Source organism: Dermochelys coriacea, chromosome 4, assembly GCF_009764565.3.
Source record: "Dermochelys coriacea isolate rDerCor1 chromosome 4, rDerCor1.pri.v4, whole genome shotgun sequence".
Taxonomy (NCBI): Eukaryota; Metazoa; Chordata; order Testudines; family Dermochelyidae; genus Dermochelys; species Dermochelys coriacea.
In genome coordinates, this window is record NC_050071.1 from 39,308,223 (window position 1) to 39,331,013 (window position 22,791).

The 22,791-nt window shown below is 37.7% G+C and overlaps 1 long non-coding RNA gene across 1 annotated transcript in view; it reads left to right on the top strand.

The window, feature by feature from the left end:
* LOC122459989 overlaps positions 1–22,791 on the top strand; it is a 65,376-nt gene that overhangs the window by 3,825 nt on the left and 38,760 nt on the right. The window contains exons 2-3 of the long non-coding RNA XR_006280993.1: positions 15,552–15,657; positions 16,015–16,080. This is a non-coding gene — a long non-coding RNA (uncharacterized LOC122459989). The remainder of the gene's footprint in view (positions 1–15,551; positions 15,658–16,014; positions 16,081–22,791) is intronic.

Genomic DNA, 22,791 nt, shown 5'->3' on the forward strand with positions numbered 1-22,791 from the left:
TTTTAGAAATTAACTGCAGTACATAGGCTATTAAAAATGGCAGACTATCGATCTAGCTCTCACTGTTAATAATTAAAGGCATTAGTTATATTTAATAGTTATCTGATTGTTCACTGACACCTCCAAAAACAAAAAAATCTTTGGAACTTTATTGGACATCAAAGCTATTATTTATTTAGGTGGCATATTTTTATGTCCCTTGATGCAAAAGATGAGGGAAAATATCTCTCCTGTTCATTGATATAGACTGGTCAACTGCCTTCCATAAATCAAAAAATGTTGTTCCCTAAGTCCTGTCCCCAAAAGGATTTTAAAAAATAACAAAAACCCTAAAAAGGTGGCCCCTTAATACAAGCATAGTAATACACACAAAACACTGAAGAAATATTACTCCAAGAGAGCATGTCACCAGTCTAGTTTGAGTGTAATGAAATAAGTGGCAGGCATTGACCAGTCACGACTGAGATGCATTTAAAATGTGTATAGTGTAAAAGTGACAATTCTCTTTTAATAAAAAGAAACATTCTTTGTGTAATTTGCCAGTATGAGTGTTTTTCATTGTCACAATTAGCAGAAACAAATGGGAGATCAATTTTGATCTGAATGTCAGCAGGTACAAAGAGGTGGGTTGTCCATTTTCCCTATTAAAGATAATTATATTCAGTTGAAAATATATTTAGGTTTCCTTTACATACATATAAGCCCACATGTGTTTGCTGTTTTGACCAATAAATTTCCATTACCTACTGTAGCATTGTACAATAATGACCCAAAATACTACAGGTGAAATTCTGGCCGCACTGAAGTCAATGGCAATAAATTCTTTGACTTCAATAAAGCCAAAATTCCACCGTCTGGCTCAAATCCTGTACCTTACCATAAGGAAATCTCTATGGAAGTCGATAGGAATTTTGAAAATTTCCTAACTATTTGCTCCTAAAAACAGAAAGAAGAATTATTGTAATTTTATCTGTCCTCTTATCCAAGTAAAATAAACAACCAAATATTGACAAAGTAATAGAACTGTGAGCAACAAGCAATATGAACTTATATATAGTCTAAACAATGGCCCATTGAAGTCAGTGGAAAGCCTCCCATTGACTTTATGGATGTGATCCAATACCCACTAAAGAACAGATTTGCCAAACTTTATTACTTTGATAGAAATATACAGTTAGTAGAGGAAAGGAAAGTTGCATATAAAATATTTAAAGTTTAATGTATACCATTTGGCAATATTTCTCTCAATTATTTTAAATAGGAATGGAAATCAACATAAAGCTAGGTGGACTAAAAACTATCTGCTGCATTATGAATAAAGTATACCAGGCGGGGGGGGGGGAGATTTAAAATGTGCACTGTTTAAATATTCTGCGATTCTCCAATGAATTCTTCATTAATGAGTGAAAATGTATTGCATATATGAAAATGTATTGGAGAGGTTACAGGAGGGTAACTAAAATGGCACTCAAATATAACTAATTTTATTTTTCTTGCCCATCAGAGCACTGTATTGTCTAAACTTTCAGTGGTACAGAGCAGTGTTTCTCAGTGGCCAACCCTTGAGATCTCCCTGACACAGTTTAGGAAGGCAGCAAGCTAGTCCCTGGTATCAAAAAAAGTTGAGAAACACTGTTTCGAACCTAGCTAAAACCTGAGCTGGAATGTCTATGCTGCTATTTTTAGCCCTGTAACATGAGTCCAAATGAGTGGACCCAGTCACTGAGACTCACTGCTGTGGATCTTTTTCTGATAGGTAGACATATCCTTAATCTCCCTTCTTAAGCCCTTAGAAAATGGTAGAGAAAATATGCTCTTACACCGGGAAAAGTATTAACCACTTAAGACATGCATTGGTTAATGTACCAATTTCAAACACTTTTAGGCATAATTCTGTATTCCTTGCATGCACAGTACTCCCATTGGCTCCTATAACTATAGTAGGACTACTCAAGGAGTACACTTAAGCACAGGAAAAGTATTTTGGTATCCTTCAGGATAAAAGGCACTATATAAATGTAAGGTATTGTTTTATATGGGGGTGAGGGAGGAGGAAAGAGCTACAAATTTAACAGTAAAGGGTGGAAAAATTTAATCAATCAAAAGGAAGCTCTTCCTTACACAGTACCTACTCAAATTTAAGGATTAATTGCCTCAGAAGTACTATAGCTGAATTATAAAAAATACCTAGTTAACTTTATAGCCATTAATAATGTTAGCTATTCAAGAGAAAACCAAAAGTATAAAATGAATTGTCTCATTCTGTAGATTGTAAAATGATAGAACCTAAGTGTTAGGAAAGAATTATTCCCCCAGCTACTGTATTGTGGAATCTGCTACATTCATTATGAGTGTCAGTTTTCTTGTTGCCGTTGTTGTTTTTTTAATCTTCTCTTGAATCAGCAGATAATGGCATTGCTGTGTATATTAGGGTTCTCTGTGGGATTACAAGGCATCTTAACAGTCTAACTTAAAAAAAATATGGAATGTCAGAAACAATATTGTCTTTCACTTTCAAAAAAAAGTTTTATTTTTTACCTGCAAGTTGTGTTTGAGACTCTAGTTCAGTTCCAAATTAAGCATGGAATGCCATATAAAACAATAAGTTATTGGACTATTTAGACAAAATGTCTTATCCAGCATAGCAACTGTAATATTTTTATGGGCCAAATTCTGCTGTCCTTATTCAGGCAAAACTTCAAAAGAGAACATAAAGAAATAAAGTTTAGAGAGAACTTTACAAAAAGCCTTCTTCATCATTTTATCATGTTCTTTCCTTTCCCTGTTTGTGGCAGTGTGTGCCAGGACACAGACTGCCGGTTGTAAACACACCTTTCAGAAAACCATGTGCCATTTATTATAATAAAAAAAAATCTGTATATTAGTAGGGTATAAATACTTCATTGTGAACTATATTCTAAATATAGTAAATATTGCAGTATGATTCTTGGTGTTCAGGTATTAAGGTGCTAAAGAAAAAATTAATATAACTGTTTAGTTTCCAAAGTATTGTTCAGCAGAGAGATCTCAGAGTTTGTTGTGGTTGGGGATAGAGAAGCACCTGAGGGGTGACAATAATGTCATTACCTCATTGTTAAACACACACATAACAGATATTGGTCACATTGCTTTGTGCACTACTGGAAGGTGCTCTGGCAATGAGTAGAAGAACGTATATAGAATGGAGTCAAATAGAATTGCTTGGAGACTTGAGTTTGGAAATTTGAATCTCCAAATGAACATCGTGTTTGTCTGTTAATTCTTGGTGCTTATCCAAACAGATTGTTACAAGGTTTACTAACACTAAATGTTAACCTTGTGACACTGATTTTGGAGAAAATTGGAAAGCAAGGGAGAAAGAGCATACAGTTCTTGTCTTGAATGGTAGGCTTTTATTCTGGAAGCGCTTTTATTTTGCTTTTATTTTAAGACTACTCATTTTTAGCCTATGTAATTTCCCAAGGAGCAGTCCACAGTCATTTTTGTTTTTATGGCGCTGGATCAAATAGTTCCTAGATCTGTTTTGCTTTTATGTTTACATGCTGCCCCAGCTATCCCTTCCCTTACACCCACACCCAAATACACTTAACTTTTCTAGTCACTTTAAATTCTCCTGCAAAAAGATGCTTAAGAGGAGTTCAATATGCTTGAGGATTCAAATCTTTAAGCTTTCTAGGGGTTCTTCCATGAAAAAGTAATCTGAAAATGAGATACATTGCTGCTTTCGCTCTTCCCTCCAGCCTGGAGAGGGCCCTTCTTGTTGATCTCTGAGGTCCTGACCCAAAACCCATTGAAATAAAAGCAAATATTTTCAGTGACTTCAATGGGACTTGGATAAGGCCCTAAGTGCTTAGTTACTACAATATATAATACTTACCACAAACTCTTCAACAGCATTACTGACAGCCCCATCCTTTTTCCTGCTGTACATTCTCCCCTCACCACCTTGATTTTTCTCTATGGACACCCCTCAGGACAGGCAAGCCCTCCTCTCCAGCTGACCAGATGACTAGTTGTTACACATCACTTAGAGTACTAACCCTCCCACCCAATGGAACCAGAATATTGGGAGGCAGGGAAGGAAGGAGAACAAGGTAGGCCAATAGTATGCCTACCATATCATACAGCCAGGTTTCAGTGATGCCAGCCAAAGCAGGGTTTCAGGCTACAAGGACCATTATTGATGACAAGTGACTTGACTACTGATATTGTGTTGAACTTGTATACCATCTTTCACCTAAGGATCTCAACGTACTTTACAAACATTACCTTTTTAAGTGTCACAGCATGTTTATAAATTAGATAATTAATAATTCCCATTTTACAGAAAGGTTGTGACTTATCCAAGCAAGCTGGTACACAGCATGTCAGTGGCAGAGCCAGGTCTCTTGGGTCTGGCATGTGTTCTAAACACTGGACCACACCATATTGTTTGAGTTTAGTGAATAAGAAATGACTTATGTAGGGATGTTCATAGAACATCTTCTGCTGCATTATTCTATATAGCATTCTGCTGCATAGTTTATAAAGTCAGAATGGATTAATGTGACATACTATATAACACAGGCCATAGGACTTCCCTGAATTCATTTCTGTTTGAATGAGAGCATATCTTTTAGAAAAACATTCAATCTTGATTTTAAAATTTCCTCTGATGGCAAATCTACCAACTCTTGGTATACTCTTGGTGGTCAAGAGACCACCCTGGCTTAACCAGGAGATCTTCAATGATCTAAAACTCAAAAAAGAGTCCTACAAAAAGTGGAAACTCTGTCCAATTACAAAGGATGATATAAACAAATAACACAAGTATGTAGAGACAAAATTAGAAAGGCAAAGGCACAAAACGAGATCAAACTAGCTAGGGACAACAAGTAAACTTTCTACAAATACAATAAAAACAAGAGGAAGACCAAGGACAGAGTAGGCCCATTACTTGACGAAGGGGAAAAGATAATAAGAGAAAATGTGGAAATGGCAGAGGTGCTTAATGACTTCTTTTTTTCGGTTTTCACCAAGAAGATTGGTGGTGATTAGACGTCTAACATAGTGAATGCCAGTGAGAATGAGGTAGGATCAGAGCCTAAAATAGGGAAAAAACAAGTCAAAAATTACTTAGACAATTAAGATGTCTTCAAATCACCAGGGTCTGATGAAATGCATCCTAGAATACTCAAGGACTGAGAAGATATCTGAGCCATTAGCAATTATCTTTGAAAAGTCATGGAAGACGGGAAAATGCAAATATAGTGCCCATCTATAAAAGGGGAAATAAGAACAACCTGGGGAATTATAGACCAGGCAGCTTAACTTCTATCCCAGAAAAATAGAGCTAATAATTAAAAAATCGATTTGCAAACACCTAGAGATAATGAGGTGATAAGTAACAGCATGGATTTGTCAAGAACAAATCATGTAAAACCAATCTGATAGCTTTCTTTGACAGGGTAACAAGCCTTGTGGATGGGGGGAAGCGGTAGATGTGGTATATCTTAAGTTTAGTAAGGCTTTTGATACTATCTCGCATGACCTTCTCATAAACAAACTAGGGAAATGCAACCTAGATGGAGCTATTATAAGGTAGGTGCATAACTGGTTAGAAAATCATTCCTAGAGAGTAGTTATCAGTGATTCACAGTCATGCTGGAAGGGCATAACGAGTGGGGTCCCACAGGGATCGATTCTTGGTCAAGTTCTGTTCAATATCTTCATCAATTATTTAGATAATGGCATAGAGAATACACTTATAAAATTTGTGGATGATACCAAGCCGGGAGGGGTTGCAAGTGCTTTGGAGGATAGGATTATAATTCAAAATGATCTGGACAAACTGGAGAAATGGTCTGAAGTAAACAGGATGAAAATCAATAAGGACAAACACAAAGTACTCCACTTTAGCAAGGAACAATCAGTTACATACCTACAAAATTGGAAATAACTGCCTAGGAAGAAGTACTGCGGAAAGGGATCTGGGGGTCATAGTGGATTACAAGCTAAATTTGAGTCAACAGTGTAACACTGTTACAAAAAAAGCAAACATCATTCTGGGACGTATTAGCAGGAGTGTTGTAAGCAAGACACGAGAAGTAATTCTTCTGCTCTGCTCCGGGCTGATTAGGCCTCAGCTGGAGTATTGTGTCCAGTTCTAGGCACCACATTTCAGGAAAGATGAGGACAAATTGGAGAAAGTCCAGAGAAGAGCAACAAAAATGATTAAAGGTCTAGAAAACATGACCTATGAGGGAAGATTGAAAAACTTGGGTTTGTTTAGTCTGAAAAAGAGAAGACTGAGAGGGGACATGATAACCATTTTCAAGTACATAAAAGGTTGTTACAAGAAAGAGGGAGAAGAATTGTTCTTCTTAACCTCTGAGGATAGGACAAGAAGCAATGGGCTTAAATTGCAACCAGGGAGGTTTCAGTTGTACATTAGGAAAAACTTCCTGACTATCAGAGTGGTGAAGCACTGGAATAAATTGCCTAGGGAGGTTGTGGAATTTCTATCATTGGGGATGTTTAAGAGCAGGTTGGAGAAACACCTGCCAGGGATGGTCTAGATCAGTGGTTCTCAAACTAGGGCCGCCACTTGTTCAGGGAAAACCCTGGGCAAACCAGGCTGGTTTGTTTACCTGCCCTGTCCGCAGGTTTGTGCCACTTCCTGCAGCCCCCCATTGGCCTGGAGCAGTGAACCACAGCCAGTGGGAGTCGCGATCCGCCGAACCTGCAGATGCAGCAGGTAAACAAACAGGCCCAGGCCGCCAGGGGCTTTCTTTGAACAACCGGTGGCCCTAGTTTGAGAATAACTGGTCTAGATAATACTTAGTCCTGCCTTGAGGGAGGGGACTGGACTAGCTGACCTCTGAGGGTCCCTTCCAGTTCTATGATTCTATGATAAATTGTTCCAATGGTTAATTACCTTATTGTTTAAATACAAAGTTCTGATGCACAGCCTGTTTGTTCTTGTCTCTTTTGTTACACTGAGATGAAGATTTACTAATGTGACTAGCAGCTGTACTGAAATATATTTATAAACATATTGTGCACAACAGACCATTTCCTGTAATGAGCACGATATTTGGCTTAAAGAATAGTGTGAAAAAAATTGTTACTCATGCACAGAAAGCAAGCTGCATATTGTGTAAGCAAAGAGAGATGGAGATTACTGAGGTTCAAGTCCCTTTTCTAGGAGATTTGTAGGCAACTTTGACAGACAGAGCATAAAAGCTTACATTCAGGCTATCTCAAACAAGGTAATGTAAATGTGGATTGTTTGCGGATACTATGGGGAAATGGCCTTTGTTAGAGCTACAGTATTCCTGTGTTTACTGTCTGATGTCTCCGTGCATACATTATTGACATCTATGACAGGCTAGCACTTGTTAAAATGGGAAATGTGAATCTGAATGTTTCTCTTCCATATTTACACAATTAATGGTCAAATAGCATTACTTGGAGGACCGTTTAACAATCCACTTTGTCATACAATCATTAATTTGAAAGCATTTTTGTTTTTAAGCTAAAATGACATGTCATTTTTGTCAAAAGAGCTGATGGTCATGAAAGGAGGGAAGCTTTACCTTAATCAGGTCCAAAATCTGGGTATTATTTTGTGATGTGTGAAGTTTGCTTAGTCGTGTGCTGTGACTGACTTGTAAGTGAGGTCTTCCCAAACTTCACTTTGATAGTAGGCTTGGCATCTGTCTTTGTTTTAGTTAACAGTCATACATTTGAATTCATTGTCCTTCATCCCACAATCCCTGGACAATACTTACACAGCAGAGGTTGTCTCACTGTGCACGTAGTAAAAAACTTGGGGTGGCAGAGGGAACATTTTGTAGTGGCAATGAGAAGGGATTTAAGATTAGCAGTTGATGCATTCTCCTTTCCTGATTTCCCACCCCACACTCCAAGAGTCAGAAAAAATGACCACTGCAAGCTGTTTACAACACATTTGAGATTTCAGGAGAGTTTTAACCTAGTGCATAGTATTTGCACTACTTATTTGTTAGACACACAAGTTGTCTGCCTGGCAATCTTTATTTTCTCATTTCTCAGAGATGTGGGGCTTTGGCTAAAGAGAAATATGAATAGTGGTTTTCATAATTTATGCAATATTGCAGACAGAATGATTGCAGACAGATTTTGTGTGTGCTGAAGACCAAGCTTTACTGGTGAAATGCTTAGTTTCCACAAAGAACTACATCACAATTAGCATAAGTATTTCTCTAAAATCTTTAATTAAACTTTATTAAAAAGAGCTTGTAATACTACCTGTCCTATACCATCTGGTGACTCCCAATGATACAGGGTCCCTTCCATTAAGCATGTTGCTCACTTTCAATAATACTTAATGAATTTGTTGTATAAAACAGCCTCTTTTTCTTTTTAATTAAGTAAGCTATCTAGTTTCTTTATATCATACTATCACTCTGGTCTCAGTGTGTCTTACTATTATTGTGTAAATACCCCAGCCAATCTATATTTGACAAAGGACTACAGTAGTGATTATTTTGAAATAGGTACCCATACTGTTGTGTGAATAGTGATTTGAGACGTCTGGGTAAGAAGAGTGGCCTCATTTAAAATGTTTGTACTCTCCTGAAAGTTTCTCTTGGTTTCATGGATATTTCTTATACAATCGTAATGGTGAACAGTTTTTAAAAAAGCCTCCGAGTCGCCAGTTTAAGGTAGGACTAATAAATCTAAGGAACCACACCAACAGCACACTTGCTGAATCCAGATTTTGTATGTCTTGCATTTACTTTGGATATTATCCCTGAAGGCAATAATTCCAGCATGTATTTTGGAGTAAATGTCTGTGCACTGATGCCAGCGAATAACGAATAGAGTTTGAAGGGAATATCATCAGGCATTTTTGATCTCTAAAATAATCCTCTTTTCTGCTTCAGTGTGTTTGTATATAATGAATTCAGTAAGCTAAATGCTGGGGTGCATCACTAATCATCAATATAGTATTTACTATGTTCTAAACACTGTAGACTTCTAAGCACTACATTCAAAAAGTCCAACATATTTCAATTTTGGCAGAAGCTTTTTGGAGGGTGTGAGAGGGAGGGGGAAACATAACGAGCTAAATCGGTTTGTGAGGGTTTTTTGTCTCATGAAGAAAGAATCAAGCTGACTTTCATGATTTTGAAGCAGTGTGCACTTTTTGTAATAAATGTCAAAGAAAATTTGTGGTTCACCATAACTTATGCAAGATCACATCAAAGCTTTTATTGAAGCAACATAATAAGGAATGATATTAGTCACACTGATTGTACCAATTGACATCAAGAATAATTATGGACAGTGAATCAAATGTTTAGGGGGAAATGATTATAGGAATTGACGCACACTCTAAAAACTACTTCATTAAATCGGTACTGTGACTTTATCCCACAATTCAGTGCTTTGGTGAGATTTAAGCGGTGGGATGGGAAAGACTGAGTTTCTTCCACTTAAATGCCTAGACAGTATTCAAGGTGATTCTTAACCCTCTGAAAACAAGCTTTAATAATGCTAACTTTTCTTCTGAGCAGTTGTGACCTATAAGACCAATTAAGCAATGCATTTTCCTTGTGGATACTTGGAAGTGTAAAACCAGATAAGACTTGAATTCACAAGTTCCAAAACCAGATATTCCTGGATTAAAAGGACTGTGCCTGAGGAAAGAGTAATACAAAATGCAGCATAGACCTATCTAGAGGGAACAATTATTTCTTCCAGCTCTGCTGAAACCAAAATACTTTGGGATAAATTTAGCAGAAAATATAATGAATCTTGAAAGCAAAACATGCAAATTTTTATGTGTGATGTGGTGTTTATGTTCATAAAACTGCCTGTGATTGGGGGGGGATTTGAAATCAATGTATGTATGTTTTTTAATCTAATTGTCCAGTCAAAATATTAGTGTGAAAGTATTTATGGAAATACAGACCTTTATTAAAAACTTGTAAAATTTTGTGTATCAAATGGATTTCATCTTCATGCCTTAAAATATTGTTTTCTTTTTCAAGATGAAGTTTCCAGAAGATAAGTTGTTTGTCTTAAAGCCCAGTTCAAAAATAGAAGAATTACTGCAAATTGTCTTTTTTTGCAAGAAGAAAAATGGCCTGGGTCATAAATTCCTATTCATTTTTAATGTTGCAGATGGATTAATGTTGCATAACTGATTATGGAAAAAGAACCCTAGCAATTAGCTAATTTCATATTTTTAATTGAACTTTCTGTAAATTGGTGACAAAATGTCATCTCAAGACTCTTTCACGTAGATAAGACCATGCTAGCTTCTGCAAAAGTGGTCTAACATGTCCAGAATTTTGATACTTTGGGGGAGTCACAAACTTAATCTCTGAGGTATACAAAACTTTTACAGGTTTCAGAGTAGCAGCCGTGTTAGTCTGTATTCGCAAAAAGAAAAGGAGTACTTGTGGCACCTTAGAGACTAACAAATTTATTAGAGCATAAGCTTTCGTGAGCTACAGCTCACTTCATCGGATGCATTCCGATGAAGTGAGCTGTAGCTCACGAAAGCTTATGCTCTAATAAATTTGTTAGTCTCTAAGGTGCCACAAGTACTCCTTTTCTTTTTGCGAAAACTTTTACAGATTAAGACTAACTCAAAATGACCTAATTCAATCCTGATTGGACCAGGTTGCATGGCTCTAAGGTAGGCATCATATTTGATTTGTTCCAAGAGCTTGAAGGAAGACTCCACAAGTCAGAGTAAGTGACATTTGCAAGCCATAAGAATCTAGGGTAAGGGTGAGAGGTCTAGCCTTTTGAGTCAACAACCCACAAAAGGGAAGAATAACTATTTTTGTCTCATGTTTATATAGGGTGGGTGTCATAAATATAAAGGGAAGGGTAACCACCTTTAAATCCCTCCTAGCCAGAGGCAAAACCCTTTCACCTGTAAAGGGTTAAGAAGCTAGGATAACCTCGCTGGCACCTGACCAAAATGACCAATGAGGAGACAAGATACTTTCAAAGCTGGAGTGGGGGGGGGGAACAAAAGATCTGTCTGTGTGATGCTTTTGCCGGGAACAGATCAGGAATGCAGACTCAGAACTCCTGTAAAAAGTTAGTATGTAATCTAGCTAGAAATGTGTTAGATTTCCTTTTGTTTAATGGCTGGTAAAATAGGCTGTGCTGAATGGAATGTATATTCCTGTTTTTGTGTCTTTTTGTAACTTAAGGTTTTGCCTTAGGGATTCTCTGTGTTTTCAATCTGATTACCCTGTAAGGTATTTACCATCCTGATTTTACAGAGATGATTCTTTTACCTTTTCTTTAATTAAAATTCTTCTTTTAAGAACCTGATTGCTTTTTCACTGTTCTTAAGATCCAAGGGTTTGAGTCTGTGTTCACCTGTACAAATTGGTGAGGATTTTTATCAAGCCTTCACCAGGAAAGGGGGTGTAGGGCTTGGGGGGATATTTTGGGAGAAGACGTCTCCAAGTGGGCTCTTTCCCTGTTCTTTGTTTAACACGCTTGGTGGTGGCCACATAGGGTTCAAGGACAAGGCAAAGTTTGTACCTTGAGGAAGTTTTAACCTAAGCTGGTAAGAAAAAGCTTGGGGGGTCTTTCATACAGGTCCCCAAATCTGTACCTAGAGTTCAGAGTGGGGAAAGAACCTTCACAGTGGGTGACATCCCAGCCTATTTATCTTTTTTCTTTTTTTTTGATCATATGCAAATGAGAGTCTGGCTGTGTGCCTATTTGTGTGTGTAAGCACTTTCATAAAATCCAGGTGAGTAAGGGGCCTGACAGAAAAGTTCCCCAAGTAAACAGCCCTAAATATTTTTTTCCTAAAATTACGCAGAGTGTAATACGTGTTTTGTGTTTAAAAGTCTGGAAAGACTTGAGGTTGTCACCTGTAACTTCTGGTAAATAAGAGTTGTCAAACTACTTTTTATCAAGATAGTTCTGCAAAAGTCTGAACTATAATTGCTGTGAGCTGGGGGGAGGAGGGGAAGAAGTGGGAAGGGATGAAGGATGAAGAAGAAAGAGTTACCCACCACATAAGAATGGAAATCTAGGGTTCGGAGGTTGTGGTTTAGACACTTAAAAGATTTAACCATTCAAAATATAGATTTGATTAAGTGGGAGAAATATGTAGTTGGGATTTATGGCAAATGGATAATCACTTCCTTAAAATCCTCTTTAGAAGTTTTGAAGATTGGCTATTTTTAGTATTTGATTTAACTCTAATCCAATATTGAGAGTAATTTATTGATTTCTTACATTGATTTGATAGCTGTATTGGTTTACCTTAGGTTAAATATTTTTAATAGCAGCTTAGCTTTGGTTATATGTCTTGATTTTATTGTTAAGTAATTTTAATAAAATTTATAAAAAGACAGTCAGACTTCTTAAAATAGCAATGTGGCTTGCAAGCCAGTCCACCTACAGCCTGATGAGCTCCTCCTAACTAGTCTTTGGTTCTCACACTAACCAGTACAGAATTGTTCATGTGACCAATACACAATAAGAATTAGACACCAAAACTATTCCATGGAAATCTTCTTAAAAAGAACAAATTAAAGACTCATAAAATGATCATAGACCAATCATGAGCTGAAATTATTTGTTTGGCTTGGTGAAACAGAGAAAAAGAAAGAATATGTATCTGATGTACAATAATGGAGGACTGAAGAAGACTCCCTCTTATCACATACTAAGGAGGTACTGCACTCTGTGAAGTGCACAGAGGATTTAGGACATACAAACTAACTTTGGTAAGAGAGAACCTGAATCTAAGCCAAAGTCTGAAATTCAAACTGAACTTTGAGGTATCCATGTGAGGTTCATGAAGGTGTGATAATTTGTTTTTCTTAAAATCTCAGAGATTTTCACCAGCTATGATGGTACTTGGTATTATGGACAAAATACCAGGAGAGGGAAATCATTGCATTTCTCAAAATAGGAAGGATGATGGGGCACTCAGGCTTAGACTGCTGTACAAATGCTCTACAAAGTTATGAAGGCATAGCTATGCTGACTAGAAGGGTGGGGAGAGAAATCATTCCCCCAGCCAATATAGCTATGCCGGCAACATCCCCAGCATAGATGCAGCTATGCTGACAGAAGAATGCTTCCATCAGTTTAGAAAATGTTGCTAGGGAGGTGGTTTAGCAGTGCTGACAGAAAGAGTTAGGAGGCTTTACAGGCATAGGTATTCTACTGAAGGTTCTGTAGCGTAGACAAGCCCTTATTTCGGTTTTCTACTGCATTTGTTCTGCAGCCTTGGAAAGAGACGGGAAGTGGTTCTCTAGGTGATGCAGACATCAGCATGGAACCACATTTAATTGCCACAAGGATGTTTAAGCAGTGTAAAATAATTGGGGATATTGAAAGGCTTTTCTGTAACTTTTCAGGTTTTTCATATTTTAAATATTTTAAATGCTGAAGTACTTACAGCAGCATACCTATTGGCAAGGTTTTGCATACTAGAAACATTCCATCCTAATTATCTTCCGGATGAAAAATTTTAACTCTTCTGAAAGTTAAAAGGGAAGTGATGAGAACATTAAGGTGCTTGTTAAGCCTGAAGAGGAAGGGAAAACAAAAAACAGTGGCAGCTCTATAAGGAGAACTCAAGGATGCTATTGAACTGCCAGTCTGACTCACCACCTGAGATACTTTCTATTGCACTCACATTATAAAACATGAATGGTTTGGGGGTAGTGTGGAACGTTGGGTTGAAGGAATCTTGACACAGATCAAGAGAACAAGAAAACATTTAAGAATCTAGTAAAAGAAATGAACTTTGTGTTTACAAGCAAATAAAAATTGAGGTTTTTCCTAACTCATGCTGGAATGAAACTATATGTGCAACTGTTTGGACTATCTTCACTATCTTAGCTGTGTTTATCTGTCCAACATTTGTTTTTCCCCACTGTTTTTGCAACTTAGGAAACAGGACCTGACCTGTCAGTCATGAGAAACTAGCTTTGTTCTGCTCACTAAGATAAGAAGCTGTAAAAATATTAATATTTAGAGTAAGAGTTCCAGAAATAATTTTTCAACTGTTTTACAAACATTATTGGTTTTGTTACTGCATTCCAGATGCGGCTGGCAGAAGTTCTATTCTCAACCTAGCAGACATGTTGCATTGTATATTCTAGTCTATTTTGAAAACAATAGGCAGTGCATCCTCTCCTTCCTTGTCTAATTAGAGGAATCCCTAATACATTCTGTGAGCACTGCAGTGTCTGACCAAATTCACTTGCAGTTGTTGATCATCCATCCTTCATTTGGTAGTGCATTCGATCATCTGTCCATCATGTGAATTGTGACCTAGTGTAATAGCATGGGATACTGCCCAGTGTCTTCAGTTTTATAGTCCTAGTTCTTTTTCCTCCACTGAACTGTAATGCTACTGACAACATTTCCTTAATTGCTCAGTGTGTGTGTGTGTGTGTGTGTGTGTGTGTGTGTGTGTGTAAAACAAAAGTCAGCACTGGCACCGTTATACACAGTTCAAAATAAAAACATGCCCTGCTATGCTTCCTTTCCAAAACTCACATTGAAATAAATGGGAATCTTGAAGAAAATCAATGGCAAGCTATAGCTCTGAAGTGTGTAGTGCAAATCAACCAGGAACTGTGTATAGTACTAATCTGAGTAATCTTCCCATGCCAATTAAAGCTCACTCTTCCCTGCCATTAGCCACTGAGAATTAAACAGCACTTCTATATCATTAGAATTGTCACTGGGCCAACACTGGTCTCACTTTACCCATTATAGTGATTTATAATAAATCACTCTGTTTTTGTATATTTCTAGTATTTTTTCATGTGAATTTTAAAGAATAACTATAACAGAACTGTTGTAGTGGAATATGGCATAAGAAACAGCTCTATGTAATTGTTGTAAAGGAGAGGCTTGAGCCTTGTGAGACTCCACACGTAGATATTGTGGCGGTAGAGGAAAGCTACCCATCAGTGCTCTGTGGGTCTCATTTTCTGCCCCCTGTCTTCAGTATTGCAAGGTCTGGGCATGAAGGGACATTGCAAAAGAAAAGATTGGAACCATTTCAGCACTTTTTCCATTAACCCCTACTACTTTTCTGAAATGGGACAGTATGTAACCATGGTCTGTGATGTGCTATACTTCCATCAGATGTATATGTGGATGTCCTTCTCCATGTATGGACAAGAGAAGTACATACATCAATGCCACTTTCACTGTTTCTGTTCCATTAACTGGCTGAAACCAGAATGGAGATGGTCAGAATATTCGTGGTGAATAAGTGTATTTGGAGATGGTCTTTCACCAAGCTAGTTTCTTTCTCTTTTCCCCATTGTTCTTAAAGAGGGAATTAGCCACCTGGTGAAAGGTAGCTTGTGAGGTCTGTTGGGTCAAGAAATAGTTTCTTGAAAATTGGTCAGACTGTTATGTGCTGTTGCATACTTAAGGGTGAAGGGTAAGTTTCCTTGGTCAAAGATGAAGCTGACCATCAGTCAGCAGGTGTGTGTTTCACTAGCCATAAAGAGTATGAATCTGAATCATGGATGATGATTTGGATTTCTTTGTTTCTCAAGATTCTTGCTATGTGAAAGGGTTTTGTTCAGTGAAGAGGTGTTGTAATACTCATCCATGCCGCATACTGGCAAAGACATCACAGATGTGGGTGATTTTCTCCAGGAAGTAAGTTGATAGTTTCCTTACTTTGAGAAGACCTGAGTTCTGGGCTAGTGTGGAGGCAGCTGTATAGTTTGATTAAATGATTCTCATTCAAGAGAAAAAGCATCTCTTGACCTCTACCACAGCTGAGGTGAAGGGTTGTTGGGAAAGCTTGTGTTGGAGTCCATATGCCCTGACCACATTTTGTTTCAGTGTTGTTCAAGTCTCCTTCACCTGGTGCAGATCAGAGGACCATTAAACCTGTGGGTAAGGGGAGGGACGGATACACTTAGGTGCCAATATGCTGTTTTAGTGTTGCATCATCTCTTACGTTTAATAGCTCTTCACTTGCTTATGTTTTTTCATCGAATGTACCCTGAGGATAAAGCCCTGGTGATAGAGCTTTGAGTACCAGAGTGAGGATCTGATTGTTTCCCAAGTTCAAAAGTAAGTACCAAAGTTTACTGTTTCATTTTTAATGTATTAGCCTGCACGATTCAAGTATTTTCATATACCAGATAGAAGACCATTGTTGAACCTCACCATTTTCTAGATTCACTTACAGCAGTGAAATGTTTTACTTTTAAACATGAATATATTTCACATGACTTTTTATAAGTGGCAGAGAAAAAAATAAAATGAGAGAAACATGGTAATTGCCATATAGGATCAGATCTGTGGTCTGCCTCGTCCAGTATACTATGTCCAACAATGGCCAGCATCAGATGCTTTTAAAGGAAGCCTATGATGTTGGCCTAGAGGGGAGTCTCTTCTTGATCCCAGAAACATGAGATTTTATATCCCTTTAAAAACTTTTTGAGTAGCTGTTATAGAACTCCGGATATTCTTTTCATCCATATAAAAGTCCAGTCCCTCTTTGAATCTTTCTGATTTCTTGGGAGAGGTGCACTGGGTAATCCAAAACTAAAAGCTCAAGGTGGTTAAGAGCTATGACTAGCATTAGAGTGCCATAAAAATGGCTGTGAGAGTTAGAGGCCATTGAATGCTCTGATATTTTTTCCAATGTATCACAATTACGAGAACATCTGTTCTGAGTAATGTTGTGCTGATCCACTGTGAAAGTTCAGTTTTCAGTGGCTCTTGATGTTTCTCATTTCTCCCTCATGGAGGGGTGATGGAATGGCTGGAACTTGGGCTATGCTGTAAAGCACAGACAGACAACTATTTTCAAGACTTTGGAAAATGCTTTTTTTAAAAGGCGCCTGGAGTTAGGCACACCTGTGTGACTTCAAATATCAGTGTGAATTTCTCTGTAGCTCTGTATTTCTATATCACCAATTGAAAAGATGGCAAATGTGTGTTACAGTTGCTAACAAAACAATCGTGAAGGAGCAAACAGACTGAATTCATTGTAAAGGAAGGGAGAAATACTGAAAAATACAAAAGTGAATAGGGTTCAAGAACAATTCTAACTCTGATCATTTCTCATTGTTCGGCCAACAGCATCACAGGTGTGTAGTACAAGCCTGATTAACCCAAGTCCATTTTAACTGAAGCTTGGTTACTTTCTCCAAGATTGCACTGTACAAATGTTGAGCTCATCAATGAAGAGCAAGGAGGCCAGTCACCTTCAAAGGTTGTGCTCAGGATTACTGAAATCTGGAGCACTGTGAAGAGTGTGCCATCTGGCTTGGCAGACTGGTTGGCTATAAAGATGCCACACTCCAATTAACATATGAAGAATTGAAAATGTTGGTGTAAAGGGATTTGATGACGGTTCATTGCCCATCATAAATCCATCCTCCATTTATGCTGGTGCACCTGTTACATATTAGAGAATTATTTTTTAAAAACCGCTTCAGAAATATGGAAGCAGGGGAAGGTCTGTGCTAGAGCTTTGTTAAACTGAGGTTTTTCAGTGATTGTGAAATGTTTTGTTTATAACACACACAGGTTTTCCTTCTAATTTAAGAGCTGAGTTGAAGGTTCAGACAAACTCAGTGTTACAGTTCATTCAGGTGAAACTATCAAATTTGACCCAATTTTGTGTTGAAATTTTGGAAACTGAACATCATTATTTTAATTCAAAATCATAAATCATCCCCAGTTTGCTCCAACTTGAAGATGCCTGCATGCTTCACAGTAGTAACGTACATACTAAACATACAACCACACCAATGCAGTTGTAAGATCAGAACCTAAAGGTACTAATAGGCACAGTCCAATAAATACAAGAAGTAGCCAGTGAGGTGAATGTTAATACAGTTAGAGTTTGACATTCTCTGCAAAGCAAGGGATCTTCATGACCAGAGAGGGATTACACACATTCTTAAAGTTAAACATGATGTCCTTAAGTGCTTTACAGAATCAGGACCAGAATGCTCAGTACTGTGTCGCACAGACTCCCTTTTTCTAATATCCAAACACCATTCCACTGGTCCATCATTCATAAGAATGGCAACACTGGGTCAGACCAACTGTCCATCTAGACCAGTACTCTGTTTTCCAACAGTGGTTGGTGCCAGATGCTTCAGAGTAAGTGAACAGAACAAGGCAATTTATAATGTGATCCGTCCCTGGTCGTCTAGTCCCAGCTTCTGGCAGTCAGACGTTTAAGGGACACTCAGAGCATGCTGTTGCATCCCTGACCAACTTGGCTAACAGCCATTGATGAACTTATCCTTCATTAACTTTTCTCATTCTTTTTTCAACCCAGTTATACTTTTGGCCTTTACAGCATCCCCTGGCAATGAGTTCCATAGTCATCATGCATCATGTAAAGAAATACTTCCTTATGTTTGTTTAAAACCTGATGCCTATTAATTGTCATTTGGGTGATCCAGATCATTTATGAATACGTTGAACATCACTGGTCCCAGATCCTTGAGTATCCTGCTATTTACTTCTCCCCACTGTGAAAACTGACCATTTATTCCTACCCTTTGCTTCCTATCTTTTAACCAGTTACTGATCCATGAAAGTGTCTTCCCTCTAATCCTGTGAGTGCTTGGTTTTGTGAGGGGCCTTGTCAAAGGCTTTCTGAAAGTCCAGGTACACTATATCCACTGGATCACCCTAGTCCACGTTTGTTGACCCCTTCAGAAAATTCTAATTAAATTGATGAGGCATGATTACCTTTTACAAAAGCTGTGTTGACTCTTCCCCAACAAATCATAACCATCTATGCATCTAATAGTTCTTTTCTTTACTATAGTTAGACTTTCCAGCCTGTAATTGCCAGGATCACCTCTGGAGCCTTTTTACATGTTACATTAGCTACCCTCCAGTCATCTGGTACAGAGGCTTATTTAAGCAATAGGTTATATTCCACAGTTAGTAGTTCTGCAATTTCATATTTGAGTTTCTTCAGAAACACCATCTAGTCCTGATGACTTATTACTGTTTAACTCATCAATTTGTTCCAAAACCTCTTGTACTGACACTTGTCTGAAACAGTTGCTCAGATTTCTCACCTAAAGATAATGAATGGTTCAATTGTGGGAATGTCCCTCTCATGCTTTGCAGGAAAGATCAATGAAAAGAATTCATTTAGCTTCTTCACAATGGCCTTGTCTTCCTTGAGTGTTCTTTTAGCACCTCCATTATCCAATGGTCCAATGGGTTTTTTTGGGAGGCTTCCTGCTCCTGATCTTTTAAAAAAAAAAATTGCAGTTAGTTTTTGTCTTTTGCTAATTGCTCTTCAAATTCTTTTTTGGCCTGCCTAATTATACTTTACACTTGACTAGCCAGAGTATGTTCTTTTCTGTTAGTCTATGCCTAAAAGATTTTTAAACAGAAAATGAAAAAGGAGCATGAAAAAGATGGTGAGGTTTGCTAGCCAAATTTAAGGTGTATAGCATGCTGCAGAAGAGAGATATTGCATGAATAGTTTTAGAAGCCTCTGTCTTTCGTAATTCTAGTCATAATCCATAATATGACCTAATTTGCTAGTATAACCTGAAAAATCTAGTCATGACCTACAGTTTGTTTTACTTTAAATTGATGCCAAACACCCTAAAATGATTAATACTAATTTTCTTTGATTCATTTGGGGACAAATTGTTAAATCACAGAGACTATTAGTACATGCTAAAGTTGTGAATGTTTTGTCTTTATTTCCCATATTAACAATTTTTCTAGATTTTTCTCTAAATTGCATGCTATAATACTGCCACAGCAAATACACGTCGCAACTGGAAATAAGGCACAATCTTATCTTTTTTTAAAGATGAGAAGTCTAAACCAATATGAAGCATAAATTTCAGGTCAGGAATATTACAGCATCAGCTTCACCCCTATAAACCTCCTGATTTATTTTAATACTTTGCTAAGCTATATAACTTAAAGCATGAATTAGCTAAAGTGTTAATAAATATCTTTCATTGATGTCTCGCCCATAGAAGGACTGCTATCTCAGTTGGAGAGCAATGTATTGTACTATAGGGGCTGAGTCTTGCATGCCAGATTGGGTCTCAGAACATTCAGATTCCATTAGAAATAGATGTGAGTAAATAATGGATTTTTTTTGGCTCACTGGCAATTCCAAAAAAAATAGGAAGGAAAAAAGAGTGTAGTCTGGGGTCCAAGCAAAACGTGGTGGGGTATTTTTTGGGGGGTGAGTTTGGGAAGTGAAGTTTAGCAAGTAAGAGTCAGATTTTTTTTTGAGTTAACAAAACATTTACTCTAGTTTAAACCAGCAACTGACCCATGCTCCATAGGAAGGTGAAACCTCTGCAAGGTCTCTGCCAATCTGACCTGGGAAAAATTCTTTCCTTACACCAAATATGGTGATCACTTAGACCCTGAGTATGTCAGCAAGACCCACCAACCAGACAACTGAGAGAGAATTTTCTGTAGTAACTCAGAGCCCTCCCCCTCTAGCCCTCCCCATCTAGCCCTCCTGCTGTTGGGGATATTCTCTAATAGCAGGTGCAGATTGCCTACAATGGTATATGGCCATCTCATCATACCATCCCCTCCATAAACTTATCATTTTCAGTCTTAAAACAAATTAGTTTTTTTGCCCCCACTGCTCCCATTGAAAGGGAGTTCCAGAACTTCACTCCTCTGATGGTCAGCAATCTTCATCTAATTTCAAGCATAAATTATTGGTGGCCAGTTTTATATCCATTTGTTCTTTTGTCAACACTGGTGGTTAACTTAAATAACTCCTCTCCCTCCCTCTGGTGTATTTATAGAGAGCAATCATATCTCCCCTCAGCCTTCGTTTTGTTAGGCTAAACAAGGCAAGATCTTTGAGTCTCCTCTCATAAAATAGGTTTTCCATTCCTCTGATCACCCTAAGCCCTTCTCTGCACCTGTTCCAGTTCGAATTCATCTTTCTTAAACATGGAGACCAGAATTGGACACAGTATTCCAGATGTGTTCTCACAAGTGTCTTGTATAATGGCAATAGCACTTCCCTCTCTTTACTGGAAATACTTTGCCTTATGCATCGCAAGATTGCATTCCTTTTTAATGGCTGCATGACAGTGGCAGCTCATTGTAGTCCTGTGATTGACCCATACACCCAGCTCTTTCTCCTCCTCTGTCACTTCCAACTGATATGTCCCAAGCCTATAGCAAAAATTCTTATTGTTAGTCCCTAAGTGCATGACCTTGCACTTTGCACTATTAAATTTCATCCTATTTCTATTACTCAAATTTTCAAGGTCCTCCAAATCATCTTCTATGACATTCCATTCCTCATCAATATTGGCAATACTTCCCAACTTTTTGTCAAATTTTATTAGCACATTTCCACTTTTTGTGCCAAGGTCCCCTAGTAACCTCCCTCCAGCCTAACAGTTCACTTTTCAGTATGTCCCATTGTAGATCCACCCGTCAATCCTCCTACTAATCCTTATCATCTCCAATTTAATAATTTCCCATGTGAAACCATACCAAATATCTTATTGAAATCCACATACATTAGAATCATAGAATCATAGAATCATAGAATATCAGGGTTGGAAGGGACCCCAGAAGGTCATCTAGTCCAACCCCCTGCTCAAAGCAGGACCAAGTCCCAGTTAAATCATCCTAGCCAGGGCTTTGTCAAGCCTGACCTTAAAAACCTCTAAGGAAGGAGATTCTACCACCTCCCTAGGTAACGCATTCCAGTGTTTCACCACCCTCTTAGTGAAAAAGTTTTTCCTAATATCCAATCTAAACCTCCCCCATTGCAACTTGATCTTCTGCATTTCCTTTTTCCATAAAAACAGTTCTTCTCAAAGAAAGAGATCAGGTTAGTCTGGAACAATCTACCTTTTGTAAAATCATGTTGTATTTTATCCCAATTATATACAGCAAGTAATAGGAGAGAACAGAACCTTGTTCTCCTGACTAATGGCTGTTTGCTTTAACCTCTAGACATCACTCTGCTTCTTTTATAAAATGATAAACGTGGCACAAAAGAGTAAAGTGAATGGTGTTTTTACTTCATTGAATTTAACAATATTTCTGGGATCACGTTTTCTGACACTGAATTTGAATTGGAGTGAAATGTTGTTTGTTAATAAGTGAATTCATTTATTTTAGTGGTATATGTATCAGAGAGGCAGTTTTAAATTCTGGACTGTTAAAGTCCATAATCACCGTCCCCAAGGGAAAAAAAAAAGAGAGAGAGAGAGAAAATAGCCGTTTGTTACAAACAGTACCAAAGATTAACATACCACTGTGTCAGGAAAAAACTGCCAGGGGCCTTGTTAAGAGAATGATCTTTCTGAAAAGAATTTAAATGATAGTATTGGATCCTGGGGAAATAAACTTTTATTTGTCCTGTTGTACATTGAGTGAAATCTAAGGGATCCTTTTTAAAAAAAAATGAAAAAAGGACCCAGGTTACAGACTTAAATTCTACATCTAAAAATCCTCATGTTGAAATTTCATCTTAGTAACAACAATAGAACATCTTCAGAAGAAAGGTTCTAAGGGTTGGTAACTTTGCCTTAACATCTCTTTATCTTCTTATGTTGGACTGTTTCTGAGATGGGTATTGCAGATGTAAATCAGATCACTAGAATTAAACTATGCTTGCATTGAAGCATACTTCATTAAAGAAAAAGACCATATGATAAGTGAACTGCAGTACTTCATCCACATTTTCAAATGGATAAGTAATATCTTACTTGAGAGCAGGTATTGTGTCAACATGCAAACAGTATTTAATCTGAAGCAAAAAAAATGATGAGAAAT